General features: G+C 39.4%; 1 protein-coding gene across 5 annotated transcripts in view; it reads left to right on the top strand.

Moving 5' to 3' along the window:
- The first annotated feature begins 4513 nt into the window (after nt 1–4513).
- SERPINB7 (serpin family B member 7) overlaps nt 4514–24719 on the top strand; it is a 43630-nt gene continuing 23424 nt past the window's right edge. For 3 of the 5 annotated variants that reach the window (XM_036322465.1, XM_036322463.1, XM_036322464.1), the window contains exon 1: nt 9369–9390. The gene's annotated coding sequence lies outside the window, so the exon portion shown is untranslated. Of the gene's footprint in view, nt 4665–9368; nt 9391–24158; nt 24316–24719 lie in introns of those variants that run through there. The other 2 variants (XM_036322461.1, XM_036322462.1) reach the window with 2 other exon arrangements.

The following is a 24719-nucleotide window of genomic DNA, read 5'->3' as shown; positions in this document are numbered from 1 at the left end:
GTTTATTGATTTGCGGATATTGTACCATCCTTGCATCCCTGGGATAAATCCTACTTGGTCATGGTGTATGATCTTTCTGATGTACTGCTGGATCCGATTTGCTAAGATTTTGTTGAGGATTTTGGCATCTATGTTCATGAGGGATATTGGCCTGTAATTCTCTTTCATTGTGTTGTCTTTACCTGGTTTTGGTATTAGGGTGATGCTGGCTTCATAGAATGAGCTTGGAAGTGTGCCTTCCTCTTGAATTTTTTGTAGTAGTCTGAGGAGGATAGGTTTTAGTTCTTCCTTGAATGTTTGGTAAAACTCCCCTGTGAAGCCGTCTGGTCCTGGGCTTTTGTTTGCTGGAAGCTTTTTGATGACTGCTTCAATTTCTTCCATAGTTATTGGCCTGTTGAGATTTTTAGATTCTTCCTGATTGAGTTTTGGAATGTTGTATTTTTCTAGGAATTTGTCCATTTCCTCCAGGTTGTCTAGTTTGTTGGAGTAGAGCTGTCCGTAGTATTTTTTAACAATCATTTGTATTTCTGTGGGGTCTGTTGTTATTTCGCCTCTATCGTTTCTGATTTTGTTTATTTGGGTCCTCTCTCTTTGCTTCTTTGTGAGTCTGGCTAGAGGTTTGTCAATCTTGTTTATCCTTTCAAAGAACCAGCTCTTGGTTTCATTGATTTTCTGTATTGTTTTTTTGGTCTCTATGTCATTTATTTCTGCTCTAATCTTTATTATCTCCTTCCTTCTGCTCACTCTGGGGTTTTCTTGTTGCTCTCTTTCTAATTCTTTGAGTTGTAGAGTTAGATGATTTACTACCATTTTTTCTTGTTTTTTGAGATAGGCCTGTAGAGCTATAAACTTCCCTCTCAGGACTGCTTTCATTGTGTCCCATAGGTTTTGGATTGTTGTGTTTTCATTGTCATTAGTTTCAAGGATGTTTCGAATTTCTTCTTTGATTTCATTGGTAACCCAATCAATATTTAATAGCATGCTATTCAGCTTCCAGGTGTTTGAGTACTTTGGGTTGTTTTTATTGTAGTTTATTTCTAATATTATGCCATTGTGGTCTGCGAAGACGCTTTTTATGATTTCAATTTTCTTGAATTTGGGGATACTTTGCTTGTGACCCAATATATGGTCTATTTTTGAATATGTCCTATGAGCATTTGAGTAGAATGTATATTCCCTGGCTTTCGGGTGAAGTGTTCTGAAGATGTCTATTAAGTCCATCTGATCTAGTGAGTCATTTAGGATTGCTGTATCTTTGCTGATTATTTGTCTAGAAGACTTATCCAGTGCTGTCAGTGGTGTATTAAAGTCCCCTACAATGATTGTATTGTTGTCGATCTCTCCTTTGATATCTTCCAGGAGTTTTTTTATGAATTTGGGTGCTCCTGCATTGGGTGCATATATGTTTACCAGGGTTATATCTTCTTGTTGTATTGATCCCTTTAGTATTATGAAGTGGCCTTCCTTATCTCTTGTTATGGCCTTCACTTTGAGGTCTATTTTGTCCGATATAAGTATTGCTACCCCAGCTTTCTTTTCCTTTCCATTTGCCTGAAAGATATTTTTCCATCCTTTCACTTTCAGTCTGTGTGAGTCCCTTCTAATGAGGTGGGTTTCTTGTAGACAGCAGATGTATGGGTCATGTTTTTTTATCCATTCAGCCACTCGATGTCTTTTGTTTGGAGCATTTAGTCCGTTTACGTTTAAAGTTATTATTGAAAGGTACTTGTTTGTAGGCATTTCTGTTTTTGTGTGGCTGTTTTCTTTCTGAGCTTTTTATTTCTTATTTTTATACCAGTCCCTTTAGCATTCCTTGCATTGCTGGCTTGGTGGTGATAAACTCCCTTAGCCTTTTTTTGTCTGTGAAGCTTCTTATTTCCCCTTCAAGTTTGAATGATAGCCTTGCTGGATAGAGTATTCTTGGATTTAGTCCTTTGCTTTGCATCACTTTGTAAATTTCCGTCCATTCTTTTCTGGCCTGATGTGTTTCTGTTGAGAAATCATTTGACAATCTAATGGGAGATCCCTTGTATGTAACTTTCCATCTCTCTCTTGCAGCCTGTAAGATTCTCTCTTTGTCCTGAACATTTGCCATGGTAATTATGATGTGTCTTGGTGTGGGTCTTTTTGGGTTCACCTTGTTTGGGACTCTCTGGGCTTGTGTGACTTTTTTCTTCCCCACCTCAGGGAAGTTTTCTGATATTATTTCTTCTAATAGGTTTTCTAATCCTTGTTCATCCTTCTGTTGTTCTGGTACCCCTATTATTCGTATGTTGTTTTGTTTCATGTTGTCCCAAAGCTCCCTTAGGCTCTCCTCCTGTCTTTTCATTTTTTTCTCCAATTGCAGTACGTTTTGGGTGTGTTTTGCTTCCTTGTCTTCTAAATCACTAATTCGGTCCTCCGCTTCTCCTAGTCTACTGTTGATACTTTCAATGGAGTTTTTCATTGCAGCTATATCACTCTTCATTTCTTCTTGGGTCTTACTTAAGTTGTTGATTTTTTCATCTGTTTCTTCTTGCTTCTTGGAGAGGTTGTCGATTTTTTTCCTCCATCCGGTTTATGCACTCTAGGACCCTTATTCTGAATTCTTTTTCTGTCATGTTGCATGCCTCTGTATTACTTAGCTGCTTTTCTGGAGAGTCCTCCTTCTCTTTCCTTTGGGGATTTCTTTGTCTACCCATGTTTGATCTCGCTGACATATCTAGACGTTGAGTCGTTCAGTGGCTGCTCCCTTGGTGGCAGTGACTCCTTGGTCTGTGGTTGCTCTTCGGGCGGTTGCGGTAGCAGCTGCTCTTCAGTTGGCAGCAGCTCCTCTGGTGGGTGCTGTTCACAGCTGTGGTGGCTCTTCTGGCAGGTGGGGCAAGGTTTCACGTACAGCTGCTGTTCCTCAGCAGAGGGTGTGGTGCTCAGGAGGTTGCTGTTGCTTGGATCTGCTGCGTTGATTTAAAGGCACAAAATACAACACAACAAGGCACCACGTACCAGGCACTATACACAAATATATTCACGATGTGAATAACCCCAAATAAAGGTGACCACCTGAATTAAGAGAATTAGGGGATAAGGAAGAAGGAAGAGAAAAAGAGAAAAGAGAAAAAAGAAAAGAAAATTAGGGACCAAAAAAAGGAGTGCAAAAATGAAATTGGGAAAAAGGAGGGGGGAAAATAAAAGCGAGAAAAGAAAAGAAAAGAAAAAAAAAAGAGCGAAAAGAGAGAATGAAGTGGAAGAGGGGAAGAGACTTTTTTATATGAGGAGATTACTCCTATAGAACAGCCATTAATCCCAGCAAATTCCAGCAACAGCTCCCTGGAGATGAATACAAACTAGAAACAACCAATAATATAACGATGAAAATAGAATGGAGAACACTAATCCCAAAATAAAATGAAGAGAAAATAAAATGGCACTTTAAAAAAAAATGGTAAAATGGTAGCAGTAATAATACTGGTTAAAAATAAGAAGGTAGTAATTAAAAGGGTAAAATCAGGTGATGGAAAAAAGAAGAAAAAAAAGAAGAAGAAAAGAAAAAAAGAAAAAAAAGAAAAAAAAATTGGTTTCTTAGTTAAAAGGTGAAAAAAGAAAAAAAAAATATATTGCAGTAGTGAAGGTCCTTCGGTTCTTCTATTCTTCAGTGTGGCTCGCCTTAGACCTGCCAGGTATTCAGGAGAGTGTTGAGTTTCCCTGCGATACACTGTTCCTCTGTGTTGTAAACCACAGTCCTTATTTTAAAGCAAGCCGCATTTGTTTCCCAGACTGCCTTATTTTGTGTTTAGCAAAGAGTCAGTTTGTGGGTCAGCCTCTGGGTGGCAGTGTTCTGGGGTTGGCCTCTGAGGCTATAGGGCCTCTCTGTCCAGTGGAAGTTCACTGCCCAGAGCTGGCTGCGTAAGAGTTACCAGTGCTGTGTTGTTGCTGGGATTGAAAATCCCTCTATAGGCCAGACCCTGTTAACTCCCAGGGACTGATCAGGTTATTTTAATCCTTGATCTCCTACAGGGTGGAATCTGGGTGTGGCTGTGCTCCTTGCCTGGGGGCTGAGGGGAGGAGTCTCACTCTCCGGAAAGAATGGCTGCCTCAGCCCTGGGCTCAGGGGTGTCTCAGCACTCAATTCGCTAGGATTGGCTAAGTTCTTTACCTGTTGCTTGGCTCATCTTGACTCTGGCTCACTCTCATGTTTACCTTTTCCCTATGTTCTATGCTGCTAGCTCTGATTCCTGACTCTTAACCTATAATTTTCCCTACGTCCAGGTACATACAGTGTAGATAAGAATGTGAAAGGAGAGTCTGTTGAATTTTGGGTTTGCTTCTTCATAAATGAGTAGTTGGATGAATAACATGCACCATGGCCCTGCTCTCTGTTTCCAGCTGAGTAGGGAGATGCCATGAGCCTTCCTGAGCTGGACAAGGAAGCCCATCTGATATTTCTTCTCTGATTTTCCTCTGAGAACAGTCTGGGAGAGGGGAGGGACTTCTCACAAATTATTGTCACTGCTGCAACTACTGCTGCTGTTACCAACCTCTCCCTTGGGGTTGAGCCAATGGGACATCTGGGACATTTTCCATGAACCTTGGCAGAGGTGAGATGGGAGGGGTGAGGAGTCTTAGGAGAGAGGAGGCAGGAGGAACTGGAGCCAGCAGTGAAGGCCTCCGAAGTGCAGTGGGAGGAGGTAAGTGGCATTCTTACACATGCTGGGTAATTCTTATGCATTCTAGGCTTCTATGTATTATCAGGCTCCATAAAATTAATGGACAGTCCCTGGAGCTCTCTGTGGGAGCATTCATCTGCATTCAATTACAGCTTTTCCTCTAACTGCATGGCTATGACTCCCACCTTTCCTTCAGCCTCTGCACCTCTTTCTAGCTCTTGGGTGAGGAAAGGCAGGATCTTGACAGTAAGACATTCCCTTGCTTGGTAAAACCATAGCTTTCTGCACTTCCTTGAAGGTATCATAAGCTTCCCTATCCAATATCTGTTCTCTACACAGTTGTTGTAGAGTGATCTTTGAGATCACAGGAGGGCAGCATTTATAATGTTGGCCAATATGTTGGATATAGGGAAACCAGTATTATTCTTTACCTTATGTGAAATATGCCTACTGACTGCTGAACAAATCTTGATTCTTATAAAAGATAACTTGCACTGAATATATGTAATGCTTATGTCTGGGATTTCTATCCCAGGGAGTCACAGCAGTGCTGAATAAACATGTGTGAATGAATGAAATGAATGAATATTTACAAGCTAATATTTTCTATTTTTTATAGCAAATGATCTAGAACCCTAGTGACAAGTTACATGTCAATTCCCAAGCCAAGAACAAAAGCTAGAGACAACAATGTAATGATTATAATAGTTCCCCCAAAAGTCTGCTGGCAGGAGATACTCCCTATTGATTATATTTCCATTATTATCAATGATATTTGGCAACTTTAGTAGCAATGGTGAGAGGCCTGAGTTTGTTGTCATTGTTTTTAGTAATGTTAGGCAATTTTGAGTACTTGGTAAGCGTATTCAGAATCAAAGGTTCTCTAAAAAATGCAAAGCAGTGTAGAGCTTTGGGAAATCTCTTTGCTGTAACTGTATTTTTCTACAATAATTTATAGCCTGGATATCTCTGCTTGTGTTTTTGTACTAATAACAGTGAACTAGAGAGTGGACTTCTAATGAGACCCTCTCATAAGGTGTGACACAGAGGAGAGGGAGGAGAACTATTTCTATTTGTGGGGCCCTAATATCTGTGGTGATTAGGAGAAAAATGGTAACAACAGGAGACCTTGTGTTTAATCACAGTTTTATCTGGAAGATTTTGGTCCAGGCTGTCCAATGCTAACACATGAGTAGAGAAGGTTCTATTTATTCCTATAAGAAAAATCACATTGATTCGTCTGAAGGGATTATGTAAAACGATTCTGAAAGGTTTTCTTAGAAAAAGGTGTAAAGTCTCCCATTTGTCTGAAATGTGCGTTAGAGATGTGCGTAGGGTGGAATGAAAAATGAAGTTTCACCGCAGGGAAGTGTGCTGTTTTATTCATGATTAATGAGTGAAGACCGAGTGTCTGGGTTTGCTGCCTACCAAACAAGGATTTGCTCATTTATTCTGTGAGAACTGATCAGATTGTGTTCCTGTCTGAACTTGGTTGTGTTGCCACAGGTGATGCTGACGAGAAAACCAGTAAAGAGATAACAGCTTCACAAATGACATTTTGCAGGCACCAGCCCTGTGGTCTTAGATGATTCTCCGAGGAGAAAAGACAGTTGTCAGGGTTAATGCTGGTCGTTGGGCAGTCAGAGAGAAACCAGTGCCCTAGCTGGTTGGTGCACAGAATGTCAACCTGCGGACTGAAGGGTGTTGGGTTCAATTCCAGTTAAGGGCACATGCCTGGGTTGCAGGCTCCATCCCCAGTAGGGGGCATGTAGGAGGCTGCCGATCAATAATTGTCTCTCATCATAGATGTTTCTATTTCTCTTTCCCTCTCCCTTCCTGTCTGAAATCAATAAAAATATATTTTTTAAGAGAGACCGAGTGAGGACAATGGCAGTCCTGTGAATCTCTACTCCTGAGCCCTCCCTCCAGCCCAGTTCACCTCCCTGAATTGTGCCCTTCTTTCTGCCAGAGGAGTTTGAGCATCATCTCCACTCAAAAGCTTTCTGTAACCCCTCCACTTTCCTAAAGTACTTCTGAGCATCTTCAGCCATCACAGTCATCACATTGTAGTGACAGTAGTCCAATGTTCTAATGTACTTTTAAGTCATGGATTCCTGGGGATGGTGTGGGGAAAATGTCTTAGTTTCTGAGTGCCCTTGGTGTTTAAACTAAGGTGTTGGATTGAAGGTGCTGTTTCAGGCCATAGTTAGAAACTTTAAGTTTTTTCCCTACTTCTTCTGAAATAATGAACGCCCCCTCCCCTTTTTTTACTGCCTCTTTTCTTCTCATTTTTTCACTTGTTTTCAAATTTTCCTTTCCTATGAGAAGTGATGAGAAATTTTTGGATTGTAGGAGGCATGGATAGGGATGAAAATTAAGGATAAAATGAGAATGATGCTAGATTCTTTCTACTGGTCCCTTTGGTATATAATTAGCCTGTTTTTATGGCAGACACTGGAGTTTGCAGGTGAGCTAAGAAAAACTCACTTGTAATAACATCACTTTGAAAGGTGAGTAAGAGAGGCAAACAATGTTCAATAGATCTGCATTTTGAAAAACTTTTACAATCCTTATTTGACTATTGGAAAGAATTGCATCACTTCACAAATAAAAAAGCATCAATTTCTCTCTATAAGGTCATTATAATGGCTTACCAATATGTTATTACCTATCACCCAAGGTGGACAAAAATTGTAACAGTATTTAGTGAGATAAATGTTAGCGATTTACACATGAACCTTTGAATTGAAAAGCAGAGGGATGCTTTTTTTAAAAAAAATACATTTTATTGATTTTTTACAGAGAGGAAGGGAGAGAGATAGTTAGAAACATCGATGGGAGAGAAACATCGACAGCTGCCTCCTGCACACCTCCTACTGGGGATGTGCTCGCAACCCAGGTACATGCCCTTGACCAGAATTGAACCCGGGACCTTTCAGTCCGCAGGCTGACGCTCTATCCACTGAGTCAAACCGGTTTCGGCAACTTTTTTTTTTCTTTAAACATCAGTACCTAGGGATGTTATGTAATGGGAGTGCACCATAAGGGATGTAAAGTACAGACAGAGATATTTTCTTATGCATGTTGGTACCTGCTTCAGTCTCAAGTATGAACTCCACTGTGTAGTAGGTCCCATAAAACCATTATGCTGTGGGTGTGTGGGATATTTCAGCAAGCTGGTTAGGAATGCATATTTGTTAAAATTAATTTTTAGAGAGAAAGGAAGGAGAGAGAGAAAGAGAGAGAGAGAAAGAGAGAGAGAGAGAGAGAGAGAGAGAGAGAGAGAGAGAGAGAGAGAAACATTGATTGGTTGTCTGCCTCCCATAGGTGACATGACTGGGGATTGAACCCACGTTTTGGTGCACAGAAGGATGCTCCAACTAACTGAGCCACCCAGCCAGGGCAGGAATGCATTGTGTGTGTGTGTGTGTGTGTGTGTGTGTGTGTGTGTGTGTGTGTGTGTAGCATATCGTGAGTAGTTTGTCCCAAGATTCACCTGCAGAACCCACGGAGGAATCCAGTGACATCACTGAGCTATAACTAAGCTCATCTGCTCGTCTGTTAAGGGTATTCTGAGCTACACAGCCATTCATTCTTCCATGATGTAGTGGGGCCTGGCTTCCTCTCTGTCCCATTTGGAGTCAGGGTGGAGGATAATGAGAGGTTCCTGCCTCCACCCTGGACATTTCTTGAGGAGCTGGGAAGGACATTCTGTGAGATTAGAAGGCATTGATTATTTAGGGCAGTTAGGCCTGGCACTGTATTTTCCTCCCAGACTCCTGTCCTACATTCTAGATTTCGCTGGCAGAGTCCAAGGGGAACCTCTGTGTGTGTGTGTGTGTGTGTGTGTGTGTGTGTGTGTGTGTGTGTATGTGTGTGTGTGTGTGTGTGTATAAAAGAGAGATTGAGAGAGAGAGAGAGAGAGAGAGAGAGAGAGAGAGAGAGAGAGAAGAAAAACTTACAAGGACCCTTATTTCTTTGTAGCTGTGCCTAGTGAATTACAAGCCTTCTTTTTCTCAAATTCTCTACCTCTTCCCACTTTAGTATGCATCACCATTTTGAAAGTATCTACTCAAAAATGTCATCCCTGTAAATTTAATAAAAAAGTAAAATAATTAAAATTCAAGATGTACTAAATTATATTAAAGAAGAGTTAGTGATCTTGCTTATCTAGGAAATACAGTTAATCACCTGCAACATGAAAATTTAGATTCTGGAAATTCAGTTAGTCGCCTGCAACATGAAAATTTCGATTCTGATTCTAATAAAATGAGAGTGATTAGGCTCTCTGGAATACTCATTTTTTTTCTTCCACAATTGATTATTTTCAAATCCTGGTTCCCTTCTTATTTCATTACCTAGCTTTTCTCTTTTCTTATTTTTTTCCCCCTTCTGACTTTTTGATTTCTCTTTTTCCTGCCTTTGACCACCAGCTCTGTTGGTCACTTGAAGGACCACCATGTTCTCTATGGCCCCTGAAAGCTTGCCTGTGTGGCTCTCGCTGGCCAATACCAACTTATCTGATGGTTCTAAATTTCTTTGCTCCCTCTGTTCAGTGATCAATGAACTCTATTTCTTGGTTGTTCAGACATCACATCATCCCTGTGGCACATTTCATTCTGCCTTGTAATTGCTCATAAACTGTCCCCTAGCTCAAACTAGGGGCCCATTGAATGAAGAAACTGCATCTTCCTTAATGTAGTGTCCCTCCAGTATGGCACAGGACCCAGCACTTCATCAACCCTTGGTAAGAGTCTGTTGAATCAGTGAATGGATGAATGTTGAATTGATGAGTGGAGAAAAGATGGATCTGAATGGACAACTTTCTTAAAATAAGTTTTATTATAGTCAACACTCTTCTTTGGCTTTGTTCACAATGCCAAAATGTCCATGTAATTTCCCTCTGAAATAAGATTGTGATGTTTTCCTCTTTTCTCTGGTGACATAGTTTTTGTATCCTGATTCAGATCTCATCTGCCCAAAATATGCCTCTATTATTGAGTCTGACTTATAGAATGTTATGTACATCAGTGTGTACATATCAGGTCTAGGAGACATGGTGGCTTCCTCCTTAAGAAGAAATCATATATGCTAAGGATCTCAGCTTCAGGCCATTCATGTGCCAAGGATCTGATTTGCATGGTTTTCCTTGGCATGGCTTTGAACTGCGTATTGTGGCTGTCTCAGCCAGTGCACCTGGCAGTAAGCACATGCAAGCAAAAATCCACCTTGTTCTCCAGTAGATCAAATATCAAAGAGGAAGGTTTTTTTTTTCTTTCTTATAATGATATTTTAATTTCAAATGTCATATTGATTTAATTGGATTAATATATATCTATGGAATATAATTTATTGTATCAACATTTTATAAATTTAACACAAAGTTGATGGAATTCAGCTAACTCAACATGGGACATGCCATTTCTCAGAATACTCACCAACAAAAGGAGGTCCTTTTGTCCCCTTTCATCTCTGTAATTTCATTTATTGAAGAACTATTTTCAATACTAGAACTACTAGATACAGGCTACCTTAGTGGCATAAAAAGATACAGACATTGTCTTCATGAAGCCTCGAGTGTAAAGAACAGACAACCATTCAATAGATAAGTATATACAAGTAAGGTCATATTCATGTGTACTAGGGAGTAAGGGTTAAATACATATTTTGGGGGGAATATAATTCAACACATTATAGGAGTTAGGAGGAAGGAAACCGTTGCAACAGTTGAAAGTTGATAAATGGACAGTTCTGTGATGTGGTTTGGAGGAGGAATCAGTAGCATTTGGCAATGGATTGCATAAATATGGGGGAAATGGAGAAGTCAAAGACCACTCTCAAATTCCATATTTGAACAGCCTGGGCAGTGTGGTTCAGTGGATGACCCATGAACTAGAAGGTCACGGTTCAATTCCTGGTCAAGGCACATGCCTGGAGTTGTGGGCTCGGTCCCCAGTGTGTGTGTGTGTGTGTGTGTGTGTGTGTGTGTGTGTGTGTGTGTGTGTGCAGGAGGCCAATCAATGATTCTCTCTCATCATTGATGTTTCTATCTCTCTCTTCTTCTCCCTTCCTCTCTGAAATCAATACAAAAACATATTTTAAAAAATGTATACTTGGACAATTGGGCTGATGGAAGTTCCATTTAGTGATATGGGGAAGTCTGGAGAGAAAGAGCAGGCTTAGGGAAAGATCATGAGGGCAAATGTGAAGGCGAGAAGTTGAAGATGTTCTTGAAATATCAAGTAAGTGTTGGAATATAGAATTAAAGGAGATATTAGATTTGGAGATACACATTTGGGAGTCCTTAGGGGTGGGTGATCTTGGAAATGATGGGAAGAGTGAGAACTCATAGAGTAAGAGTGAGGAGAGTAAAGGGACCAATATTTAGAGCATAAAGGGAACAGGAAAAGCCAGCAAGGAGACTAAGAGGACATGGTATAAGCTCTGTCTGACTTTTATCCACCTCAGAGGAAAATATCTGTGGACATTGGCAAGTGCAGGAAGCTAAGTGTCAGAATGCCAGAGTTTTGTTGATACACCTAACCTGGTCTGTGGTTTTGAGCATTTTTTCCTCTTTACAACTAAGTGCTATGATCACTGAGACTTTTTAAATAGGCATGTCAAATACGGGTTTTATTAATCTTTGCCTTTTCATATACAAAAAAAGAGTTATTTCATGTGATGACATATTTCACTACATTCAGCATAACACATTCTAGATTGATATTTATTTCTCAATTATCATGTATTTGGTCAAAACAGAAGTTATATAAATACAACAAGAGGGTATTTTTAATTAAACATTGAATTACACTTTTACCTATAACATAAGAAAATTCACATCTTGTGAATGAACAGGTTGATGAAATTTGTTGGAGGTTAGGTCATATCCTTATTTTTAGATAGCATCAGAAAAACAATGGAGCGGGGAGGATCCAGCAATTGTGGTCTAGTGTTAAAATTATTCCATCACCTTGGGGTTTGGGTGAATTGTGGTTGTCACAGACTCACTTTATAATTGTTTGCGAAAAGGAGTGGAATTATGGATGAAAATCCTGCTTTAGAAAGAGACCAACCAACCTAACCAATAATGCATAAACTTCTACTTTTCATTCTCAAAGTGTTGACATAATTTTTTTCTGAGATTCTTCACAGAGTTGTTGAAAATTTGTCACCTTCATTCAGCTTTGTGCTTCAAAATTTCCTGCTACTAATTCATTTTTAAATAAATGTAAATAGTATTCTAACAAGTAGAAAAAATTGAGACATCTCTCAGAAAGAAATTTCCTCACTAGAATAAACTGTTCTATAGGGTTTCTGTTGTTACTACTTAAAAATTTAAAGATTTTTCAACCTAAAATGATGCTATGGTTGCACTGGTCTAACTTTTAATATTTAAAAAATTGGAAAAGAATCCATTTTAAATTTGTGAAGGTGTCTAAAATAAGCTTTTATTATCCTACTGGAGGCCCAGTGCATGAAAATTCATGCACGGGAGGGGAGGTCCTCAGTCCGGCCTGCCTCCTCTCACAGTCCAGGAGCCCTCAGGGGCAGGAGGCGACCCGCGATCAGGGGAAGGCGATGCCCCATCACACCTCTGCTGCTACCACTGCCGGCAGCGCAAGCCTGGCTAGCCCTGGTTACCTAAGCCTTGGGTGGCCCTGGGTTGCTGGGCAGCCGCCATCCGAGGCTTGCCTGCACCTCGGGCCGGCCCTGGGTGGCTGGGGGTCTGAGGGGAACGGGGGACTCTGGAGGCAGGCGCCCTGGTGGGGCTGAGGGAACTGGGTGCTGCCCTCTTGTGGCTGTGGGCTCTGCCATCTTTGAGGGCGTGACAGTCAATTAGCATATTCCCTCCTTATTGGCTGTGGGCGCCGCCATCTTTGTGATGGTGTGAGGGTCAATTAGCATATTCCCTCTTTATTAGATAGGATATAATAAAAGGCTAATATGCAAATTGTCCCCACAGGCGGGAGTTCGACATACTGGGAGTTAGATGTGCACTGACCACCGGGGGCAACATGGAATATGGCAGGCGAGTGCGAAGGGAGGCCCGGCTGCCAGCTGCCAGCCGGCAGCCAGCAGCTGGCAGCCGCTGAGGACCCTGCCCAGCATGAATTTCGTGCACTGGGCCTCTAGTTTTTTTTAAAATATATTTTATTGATTTTTTTTTACAGAGAAGAAGGGAGAGAGATAGAGAGTTAGAAACATCGATGAGAGAGAAACATCGATCAGCTGCCTCCTGCACATCTCCTACTGGGGATATGCCCGCCACCCAGGTACATGCCCTTGACCAGAATTGAACCTGGGACCTTTCAGTCGGCAGGCCGACGCTCTATCCACTGAGCCAAACCGGTTTCGGCAGGCCTCTAGTTTTAAAATAATCCTGGCGCAGTCACAGTCAGAAGCTAAATTCATCCAATGCTTGACCTAAAGAATGATTGCTAGTCAAAATATAAGTAGCTGAGGTTAAGGTGTTTTGGGAATATAAAGCATTTATGAAGAATATTTTAAAAAACAGAAAGTCAGGGAAGAAGACTAGGGGCTAACAAACCATAACCTAGGTGAATTGCGAGTTTTGTTGAGTGGGGTAGAGATTACTGACTGTAGGCAAAAATTACTGTAGCTATTTTTCTTTGTTAAAGATTATATCCTTTGAATATATACTCACTAACATACTAAATTAAAGACTAATTTTTGATGGCTTAAATCCTAACATCTCACCATGCTATGCTTTGGAAGTTCCATGACTTGGGAGCATATTCCAGGCCATGGAAGCCAGAAAAGAACAAGTTTGACCTGTGTTTCTAAATGGGTCACTGTAGAGAATTGCATTATAATACAATTATAATTGAGTAGTACTTCCTAAGTTATGAAAACAGAAACTCTGCATGCCATTTATATGCTCAGAGCCAAACTGAAGGCAGGTCCTACAGTGAAACTTACACAGCTTTCAGTGTAAAAGAGGGTTTCTCCCAAGACTCAAACTCTGTGAGGCCTGGCTGACTGGATAGGCTTAGGTGAATTTTTCTCAATTACTTACAGCCTTGGTTACCTAATCTGAGAAGCAGCTACGTCTCTATTCTTTTCTAGCTTGTATGTTGCAAGTCTTGTATCTTTGAGGTTTGAAAGCCAAATTTGTCTTCTCTCTGATTCATATTCAAGTAAATATTGAGTGATCGAATGGTTTGGCCCTTTCTTGAAGTCAGGTCTGTGCTTATTTGAGTTTGGCTGTCCCTGTTCGGTGTCTACTTCTCCTGTACACAGTCTCCTGCTCCTCCCAGGCCACTGATTGCGTTGTCCTGAGGAACCAGATCCTAGTATTGCTTCCAAGAGGTGCTGTACTAGAGCACCGAGGCTATTCTCCTTAAAGTGACATGTGACCCAGTATGCTTTTAAAATCACAACAATTAATGTCACTCTGTACTGGGATCTTTTTCTTGAAGAATAAGTCTAAAATTCCTGTGGAAAATTAAATAAATCAAAATAATCAAGAGTGTTTTGAAAACAAGAAGCAATAAAAAAAAATCTTTATTGTTGAAAGCATTACATTGGCCCTCCTTTTCCCTCCATTAACCTCTTCCACTCCTGTCCCCAACCCCTGGCCCTCAGATTGTCTGTGTCCACTGGTTATGCATATATGTATAGAAGTTCATTGGTTAATCTCTTCCCACTCACCTTCCCCTGCCTTCCCTCTGAGGTTCAACAGTCTGCTCAGAAGCAAGTTTGAGGGCCTTGTTCTATCAAATGCTGAAATATAGTATTATTAAACAGTTTTAATTAATAAAAAAGTGGACAGATTGATGGAACAGAATATAGCTCAGAAATTTACATGGTTAAAATTGAACTTGTGATGAATGGGAATCATACACATTTGGGGGAAAGAGTTTAAAGAAATAATAGTAGAATAGTTAATTATTGTTATAATTAGATATATAGATTTTCACTTCATAGCAAAAAATTGTACAAGGAAACAAAAATGAAACAAACCAAACTAGTAGAAGACGTGGGTAATCAGGTACTGAATCTCAGAGAAGTTCTAAACATAAGAGCAGAAGAAGAAATAATATATTTTTAAGTACAAAGAAATATAAAATAGGAGTGAGGAGGGAGAAGACTGACTAGGTGGAGCACAGAGGACATTCAGGTCAGTGAAACCATTCTGTATGATACTATAGTGGTGGATACATGTCACCTGTTTGTCCAAACCCCTAGAATGTACACCACCAAGAGTGAATCCTAATGGAAACTCTGGACTGTGGGTGATAACGATGTGTCAGTGGAGGTTCATTAGTTGTAACAAATGTATCACTCTGGTGGGGGACATTGATTATGTGAAGGCTGATGCGTGTAAGGAGCAGGGAGTATTGGGGAAATCGCTTTACTTCCTGCTCAGTTTTGCTGTGAATCTAAAACTGCTCTAAGAAATAAAGTTTATTTAAAACTAAACAACTATTCTCTGAGCTGCCTGTTCATGTCTTTTTTACATTTTTCTTCTATTAACTTTTTGGTACGCTGTGCTCCTCATGCTTCAGAGTTTTATACATATTAGAGACATAAAACTTGGTAGTTATGAATACTAGTATTTTCCCCAGTTTGGCTTGGTTTTGGTATTTTCTGACATACACAAGTTTTAATTTTTATTTTGTAGTCAAATTTATCAGTCTTGTCTTTTCTTTTTCTGGACTTTAAGTCATAGTTAGAAAGCCTTTTCCACAACAGTTAAAGAGGAATTGACTTATATATATTTATTCTAGAACATCTAGGGTTTTATTTGATCCCTAGTTCATTTGGAGTTTATTACTATGTATGGGATGAAATCTAGATATAATTTTATCTTTTTCAGAGTTGTTTATTTAAATATCCTTTTTTATCCTATTGATTTGAGATGTTGCCTTTATCACATTCTAACTTTCCATAGGTATTTGACTATAACTCTGGACTTTCTACTGATTTTTGTAGATTAACTTTATACCTGTGACTTCACTAGATTCTTTTATTATTTGACTTGCTTTTTAAAAATATATATATTTTTTATTGATTTCAGAGAAGAAGGGAGAGGGAGAGAGATATAGAAACATCAATGATGAGAGAGAATCATTGATGGGTTGCCTCCTGCATGCCCCACGCTGGGGATGAAGCCCGCGACCCAGACATGTGCCCAGAACGGAAATTGAACCTTGACCTCCTGGTTCATAGGTCAAAATGTTCAACTGCTAAGCCATTCTTATCATTAATTATGTATGGTTTCCCACGTATACTCTTACAACATCTATAAATAATTTGACTTATTTTTTGGCCCACTCTTATTCTTTAATTGACTTGCTAATTTAGTCAGTGTGATGCTCAGTAGTAGCAGAGATAGTAGGCATCTTTTTTTTTTCTTAAGTGTTTTTAAAATGTTCTTTATGAATGGGTATAGGATTGTGTCAATGGCTTTTTCATCCTATGTTGAGATAATCATATAAAGCAGTTCCAACTTCCTGTTTGAAAAAACACAAGCTTTCTGAGTCCTAGTTTTTTCGTATTATAAAATGGGACATTTAGACTTAAATGATCTCTAAATTTCCTTTCGCTGATTATATGCCTATCCATTTATAAAGAAAAAGTGGGTTTATGTTTATATCCCAGGTCACTGAATTTCTAGAATTAATCAACAATTATGTTGAGATTTAAAAATAACACTGCAAGTAGAAGAATATAGATGGAATATAGTTTTAAAGCAGTCATTGAGAACCAGAAAAATGATTTTAAAGGATAAGAAAGTAAAAGCTTATGGGAAAAAATAAATACATTGTTTACATTTAACTTTGCCACTGGAACTGTTCAAGGGTAAAACTCAATACATCTGGAGATTCAAAATATTTGCTTTTCATGAAAGATAATGATATTCAAGATGAGGTAAAAAAAAATAGTTCAGGAAGTCAAATGGGACCAATTATGGCATTTATTTGGGAAGGAGAAATTCTGTGGGGAAAAGGAACTCTAATTTGCTTAAGAAATTAGAATTGGATTTCTTTTATAAAACCTCCTGCCTGTGTGTTCATAAATACCATAAAACTGAAAGAGTTCAAATTGAAAAAGATCACAAATAGGCAATAGTGATGACCAAATCTTTTGGGAATTTGCCATTCATTATTCTGTTGTGATCATGATATTGTGTTAAAATGACATGGCACAAAGAAGTGAAACCACTCAGGCCTCCAATATTTCAAATTCTGATGGGAAGAGATCTTAGAAAGTTCCAAAGATTGCGTTCATTTAAATGTCCAAGGGAAATACTGTATAATAGTATCTATAGCCAACTGAAAGCTAGGTTTATTCATTTCAAACATAAAAGAGAAGAAGAAAGTGGAGAAGGTAGAAAGAGAAGAGAGGGTAAATATTTACATGTAAATAAGAGATGTAGACTAATTGAATTCTTTTGTGCTCTGCTCATAGTGAAACAACAAAGAATACCTCAAGAAGTAAAAATAGACCTAACATTCAAAGCATTTACAATGAATTAACCATGACACAACATGCAATTAAGTCATGGAACTCGCTACTACAGGATTTTATTCAAATAGATAACTTAGATTAGAAGGATTAGATATGGTAAATACAGTTCATAACAAAATATCAGTTTCTGCAGTTCAGAACAAATAAAACACCAAACACACAAATAAAACACAAGTGACTTTAGCTTTCAGGGAATATTTGAATATATTTTAGGATGTGAAGGAAATTTCTCTTGACTTATGTCTTATTGCTATTTTATTGATGGATTTTAATAATTACTCCCCCCCCCCAATAGTGCTCCTGAATAAAAGGCAGAAATGATATAGTATGAAATTCATTGCTTTTCAAAGAGGAAGGTCAAGAAGTAGCCATGAATGTATTATAACAATTAATTCCCCATCTCAATTGTGCAAAGAGAAACTTCAGGGGAGAAAGGTGAAAAAAATTTTATGTCAATGAATACAAGACAGTTTAGTGTAGTGAGAAGAATAAGAACTTTAGAGGCCTGCAGATCTTCATTCCAATTTCCCTAAACTTCTCTCATCTTTGCTTCTGCCTCTTCATACCCTTGTTATGTCTTTAAATGTAGTAATTTACCAAGGAGTCTTCCCAATGAATTCTTCTTACTCTGGACTCTGTGACTGAGAATCTCATTCATGGTTTTAATTATAACCTGTGGTAAAAGGCACCCAAATTAGTATCTCTGTCACCAACCATTTTTATATATGGACCTGAATTTCCAGCTACTTTTCCAACTGGATGTCATATGGGCATCTCAAACTCAATATATCCAAAGCAGAGCTTATTATTTCTTCTCCCTCTGTCATTCATAGTCCTACTCCAGAATTTTCTGTCTCTGTTAATGACATCCTCATTCATCCAGGCAACAGAACCTGAAGTGCCACCACCCTTTGCCATTGTCTTACTAAGTATTTGCTAGCTATTTCCAGAACACATCATGTACATAAATTCCCACAAGTTTTTACTCATGCTATTCTCCCTGGCATGCTTCTCATCTTTATTTTCCAAGTTCCAGATAAAATGCTTGCTCATTGGTGAGACCCACTTCCAATGAATTATGCCTTCATCCATGCTTTCACTGGTTTCCCTTCCTGTCATAACACTTATTCTACTATAGGTCATTTTATTCATTCAATAACATTTATTAAGGCTGATATTATCATAAACATGAGGGAAGAAAGAGAAATAAGTCTTGGTTTCTTGCCTGAAGGAGTCTTCTGGTATCTAGAATATAATAACATATAGACTTACAATGGTGGGCATCCCCATGTTAAACTTGATTAAATATATTTTAATCTTCAAAAAATGAAAAAAATAGGTAGCTGGAGAACCACCACAAATAAAAACTTTCTGAGATGAGCAGTCATGACATCAAAGCTATGTGGCAAACATCCCTTTCCTGTGGAGTTAGTATGACAATGATTGTGAGAAAGCAGCGTTTGCATCACAGACACTGGGGTTTCCCCTAATTACTTACTAAATTACTCCCTACATAGGTAGGACATACACAGTTTGAAGCAGAAAATTCTTTGGGTCCAAATAGAACATTTTTGTTTTATTTCCCGGCCTTCTGTTGGGAAAGGTGAATATTTTTATTCATTTTATACCATACCTTTAAAGAGAAAATATGGCTAGTGGTTTCAGATGAAACCTTCATATAAACTGTTAAAGATGTAAAATTCATTAATAGGAAAGAAAATAGGTTGTATGTTGGTTCAGTAGTTCCTCAAAGTGCTTATTTATAATTGTTCACTTAATTGAGGCAAGGACCTATAAGAACAATGCTTATGCATGGGCATCTGTGGGTATAGTGGGTGAATGAAGAAACACAGAAGAATCTCTGTTATTCACCTGGTCCCAAGGATAAGCCTCAGCCAAGGAAACTGTGGGGATGATAAGCTCTGGAAGATGTAGGTGCAGTAAGCATCTCTGCTAGATCCTGTCAATAAGGTGTAAGAGTGAGGAAGCAACCTCCTTCTGATTTCTTAATGCAACCAAATGAAGGTGCTGACCCCTACCTGGGGGTCTGTAAGGGCACCAGGAAGTAGTATTCTTAGCAGGGACACTGGTACTCTCTCAGTGAGTACCAGAAACAGTGACAAAGGTGAGGAATCCTAAAAAATCCTGAAGATTGAGGATGTTGATGAGAGTACCTGAACAGAAGAGAAATAAGGAAGACCTCTGTGATGGCTATAGGTGATGAACAAACTTCATAGCAAGCTTCAGTTCTGGGCAAATAAGGGAGGACAAGAGACAGCCAAATTTAGGTTATTAAAATTCATGTGACCTTATCTGTACTCTGGAACTGGTAAGGCCCGTGGAAATTTGGGTTATCACTGTACGGCAAGGGAGAAGAATGTATACGACATGCTAGTTCCCATGGCTGAGTTTCCTTCTCAGACTTATGCCACTTTGGGATTGGTTAGTTGGGAGTAAACACAGTAGTAGGAGGGTTGTCTGGATTAAAGTGGGGGAGAAAACAATGGTGAGAAGAGCTTTAATTATGGCTGACTGGTAATTCCAGGAGGCTTAGCCATTTTATATGTCACTCAGGTATCTTGCCTTTTACCTACTAGCCATTTCACCACTTGGAAGTCCTTTATCCCTACAATAGGTAGATAATAGAAAGGATGTGGCTTTAAAATATTTTAGTTCATTCTAGTCAATGATCACTGTAATCAGAATACAGAGAACAGAAAAATTGATTTGTAAGCATATATTTTTCATATTAACATCAATCTTCTCCATCAGAAAATTTACTGTAATCACAAAATCAAGATTAATTTTTAGGCATTATTTGTGACTTTATTTTCCTCTGTTATATTACTCATAAACCATCATGGAAGTAAGCAATAGCTGCTCTATTTGATTTTGGAGAAGCTCCAGGATACCCTTCATCCTGGAAAGAGGCAAAACTAGATGAAATTGAGAAGCAACTCTAAGATGATGGTCCCTGCAGATTCCAATAGGTTTTCAAAATAGAAGACTCAGTCATCTGGGTAAGCACTGACTATGATTTAGAAAACATTCATCCAGAAGAACCAGGCTTGCTGTTCCTCCCGTGCATAGCAGATGCAGGTGGGTGCAACTTCTAGCTCAATGGTGTGATCCTGGTGCCTAGACTAGCATGCATTCCTCTCTGTGGCATGTTCTAATGGCAAAGGTCCTAACCTACCTCTGCCTAGACTTGACCACTTTTCAAAGGGAAAACCCACTTCAGTAAACCCTGGCTTATACTATAGCAGGGGAGGTCTGAGTGTTGCAGATGTGACTTTCCATTGCTAGGTCAGAAGGGTGGAGAAACGGCTGGCAGGGTAACAAGAATGAACTAACACCCCAAGTTTCAGCTCCTATCTGAAGCTGCTCAGTGCAGGTAAGCGTCCAGGTGAGATAACTAACCTGACAGATAGGTCTCTGGAAAATTCCAAGTTAGAGAAAACTGGGAAGAAGAGGGAGTCGGGGAAGGATGGAGAATAATACAAAGAGAAGCCACAGCTGAAATAGTTTGGGGTCCAGATGAACATCTGAGTTTGAGGAATGATGAAAATATTGTATTAAATCCAATTTTAGGTCTCTATGCCAAAAGTCTTTAGACAGGATAGGGTTGGAAGAAATCAGATTACAAGAGCTCAATGACACATTGCAATAACATTGCACACTAAACTCCCAGAGTCACTGCTATCTTGCTTTAGTCAAGTGATGCTTCCTGTCACAAGCAGAGGTATGTGCTGGCACATGCTGATAAACACTGTGGACCCTGACATTCATTGGTTTGCCTACATTAAAGCCATTGACATTGGAAGAACAGAGATGGGCAAGTTATCTCTTAAATCTGATTCGCACGCAAACTGAATGAACCCTCATAGTGACCTCCTTAGATATTAGTTTGAAACCTGGTGCAAAGGCTAAATGTTGATAAGCTTCTTTAGGGACAGCACTAACTCTGACACAGGGAAACCATCCAAGAAGCTAGGCCTACACATCAACAAACAGGGGCTTGGGCAGGGTGTAGATTGTACCTAAGGACAGCCTTTAAAACCCAATTCTAAGGATTTTAGGAAAAGTATCAGTTTCAAGGTGCTTTCTGGGTTTCATGAGATGGTAGTTCATCAGACTACCACCCAGTTCATTGTCACCTTCTTAAGTGTGTGGGGGAAACGTTTACTTGTGAGCAAGAATGGACCACGTTGGGGAAGGAGATCCGATTTTCATCATTGTTTCTACCAGATGCAGTGTGCACACATTATTGACTTGCATATTCAAATAGGCTGCTCCTATCTCTGCTGCCTGAGGGAGACATAAGCTCATTACTGAATCTCGAGAAACAGAGAAAATGGCCTATGAATGATCACATTCAAAGCCTGAAATCTTTCTAGGTGGCTCCTCTGGAGGAATTGCTCTTCTGGGGAGGCAGCCTGTGTCACCGTCAGGAATTCTTGTTAGGTTTTGGAGTTGCCAGAGGGAGTACCATGGGCGCTGGTTTCTGTCACGTGTCATGTCTGTCAGCCTTCCTGGTTTTATTTGGCACTTTTTTGGGGGCATTTTTTCTTTACTTCACTGCCACTTTGCTTATCCTTGGCTCAGGGTCCAAGCCCATCCTCCATCAACATCTGCTCCCAGGATATCTCTTACTAGTCATGTTTGTCACCTTGCCCTTCCCTCCACATATTAACCTCCATGCTGTCAGCCATTGCCTCTCCCTGTTCTTGACTCTGAGTTTTCACTCACAATTGTCCTCTACTCCTAAAAGCTCTCCCCACTCCTGTAATGAAAATCCTTCTGATGAAGCCAGTGTATTATCTGCCTCAGATGGATAGAACTATCACACTGAGGGGTAGTAGCCGTAAAACCCAGATTCTGGGAGGTAAATGCTATAAAAAATGCCTGAAATGATCCAACTTTGTATGTTGTAGGGTAATAACATGTAATACAATACAAATGCCAGCCAAGTGAGCATGGAGGGCAGGTGGGAAGGATTAAAATTATTGAAGGTCTATCCTGCACCAAACGCCATGCTGTTGATTATGTACTTACATACACATGCACATATATGAAATATGTACAAAGATGCATTTAAAATAAAAACGTAATATAATTGATATAATTTATTTGAATTCTTATTTTCTGGATGAGAAAATGGGGGCTCTGAGAAATGAAGTTACTTGCTCCAGGTCACATAGCTACTAGAGCTGCTGAGTTGGGGTTTAACCTCCACCTAGTACAGTGATGGTGAACCTATGACACGCGTGTCAGAGGTGACACAGGGACTCATTTTTTTGGGTTGATTTTTCTTTGTTAAATGGCATTTAAATATATAAAATAAATATCAAAAATATGTCTTTGTTTTACTATGGTTGCAAATATCAAAACATTTCTATATGTGACATGGCACCAGAGTTAAGTTAGGGTTTTTCAAAATGCTGACACGCCGAGCTCAAAAGGTTCGCCATCACTGACCTAGTATTTTATCCTTCATCTATGCCAAGGTTATATATTATCTAAGGAGTGAGGAGTCCAAATGAGACCGAAAAGCTTATGTAAAACAGCAGCTACCTCTCTTCCCCCTCCCCCTCTGTCTCCCACTTAACAGGAGCAGCAACTTTCAATTGCCTTTTTAAAAAAAAACAAAAACAAAACAACTTTATTGAAATATGATTGATTCGTAGCGATGGTTTCAAGGGTGTACGTATACTTATCTCCAATCTCAATTACTTTTAATGCTGCTTCTTGTATCTTCCTCCAGGAACCTAAATAACATGCCAATGCTGGTCTTTTAGGCTTATCACATTTAGACACTCGCTACAGACCTCTTTTCATGGAAGGACCATTGCCTCTTGAATGCTCTGTTCCCCACACTCCCACTCCACAGTCTACTTCTAATACCCCTATGGAGGTATATCAGAAGTTTGCTCAATAAAACATATTTAAATCATTACAACGAAGAGAATATTTCACAGATGAACTATAAAGGGTGGTATAATATACATTTCACACTGTAATCTTTGTTTTCTTTGGAGTTATTATCATTTTTCTTTTCTTTTCCTTTTTTTTTTTGCTTGTTTGGTGTTCACTAACGTATTCCTTCTGACGGGGTTAGATAGCTCTCCAAACACATGTCCCTCTGATAGAATATTCACCTTAGAGAACTTCAAGTGGTAAGGTATTCTATTTTAGCATTAAAGCATACAGTTAAAGGTAGGGGTGTCCTAGCTGGTTTGGCTTAGTAGATAGAGTGATGGCCTGCGGACTGAAGGGTCCTGGGTTTGATTCTGGTCAATGGCACATGCCTGGGTTGTGGACTCAATTCCCCGTGTGTGGCATGTAGGAGGCAGCCGAACAATGATTTCCTTTCATCATTGATGTTTCTATCTCTCTCTCTCTCCCTTCCTCTCTGAAATCTATAAAAATATATTAAAAAAAAACAAAGTTAGGGTGGGAAAAATGCTTGTAGGAATAAAGTGTAAGATAAAGTCCGAAACACTATGTAAAGTAAAACCTTTCTCTCCTGAAACAGTCAGCTCACTTAACTCCCTCAAATCCAGCAATCCCCAATTCCCCAGGCAGAGCTGCGCTTTCCCCCCATCCCCACCTCCTCCAGCACTTTGCTCTCTTCATTCCCCTAGGGCTGATGCTTCTCTGTGATAGTTACATTTAGCTATGTTATGTTACACTAGGAAACCTTGAAGGTGAGGCTCTGCCATATTCCTCATTAGGCACCAGAGTTGGAGGAGGAGGAGGAATCAAATAAACAATAACTAAAATCAGCTCTTGAATTTGAAAAGCATACCTTTCCACATATAAAAATACCAGTTGTACCACAATGCATGAATATCTACACATACAATAGGAAAGTACTATGTGATATTAATATCAAATCAAGTAAAATTTCATGCTGAAATTTGGTTCATTACAAAGTATCTATTTTGACTACTTTGAAAGGGATCTGTAGCTAATACTCTACCCACTTCTTTTAATTTGCTCCATTAAGGGCCTGAACACAAGTCCATCTTAATGACATTATTTAAAACTACCATGGTCATCACAAAAGGAAGTAGGGAGTGTCTGAGTCAGAGGCTTTATATTTCACAGTCGTGCATGGAACTCTTTCAGACTCACCCAACCAGCTGCTAACTTCCTCTATGAAGAGAGTAAGGTAAATATTTCTGAAGCCCATAACTTAAAAGTCTTTGCAGACACTGTTGAGTGAGAGAGAGGCGAAAGAGAGCCGTGAATGAATCATGCTCCTTCTCTGTATCTGAGAGTCTAAACTCATCTAATAATATCCAAATTGTTGCCTGGTCATGTTCTCAACTTCTCTATCTCATGGCTTTGTCTATGGCTGACTTTCTGTGGTGTCCTGGGAGCACGGTGTGCAGGGGATCAGGCCAGCTGAACACTTCATGTTCCACTCTTCGAATGATAAATAGTATTTTGGGAATTCTGTACAAAGCTAGACTCTATATTTCCAATGTTCTTACTTAAGGCATTGTAGGTTGAAATATACTCATTTTTGAGATTAGAATTGAACTCTGTTTTAATTGCATAGCAAAGTGCACA

The sequence above is a fragment of the Myotis myotis genome, unplaced genomic scaffold, assembly GCF_014108235.1.
Source record: "Myotis myotis isolate mMyoMyo1 unplaced genomic scaffold, mMyoMyo1.p scaffold_m19_p_9, whole genome shotgun sequence".
NCBI classification, from domain to species: domain Eukaryota; kingdom Metazoa; phylum Chordata; class Mammalia; order Chiroptera; family Vespertilionidae; genus Myotis; species Myotis myotis.
Note: the sequence above shows the minus strand (reverse complement) of the source record. Positions and strands in the feature narration are given on the sequence as shown.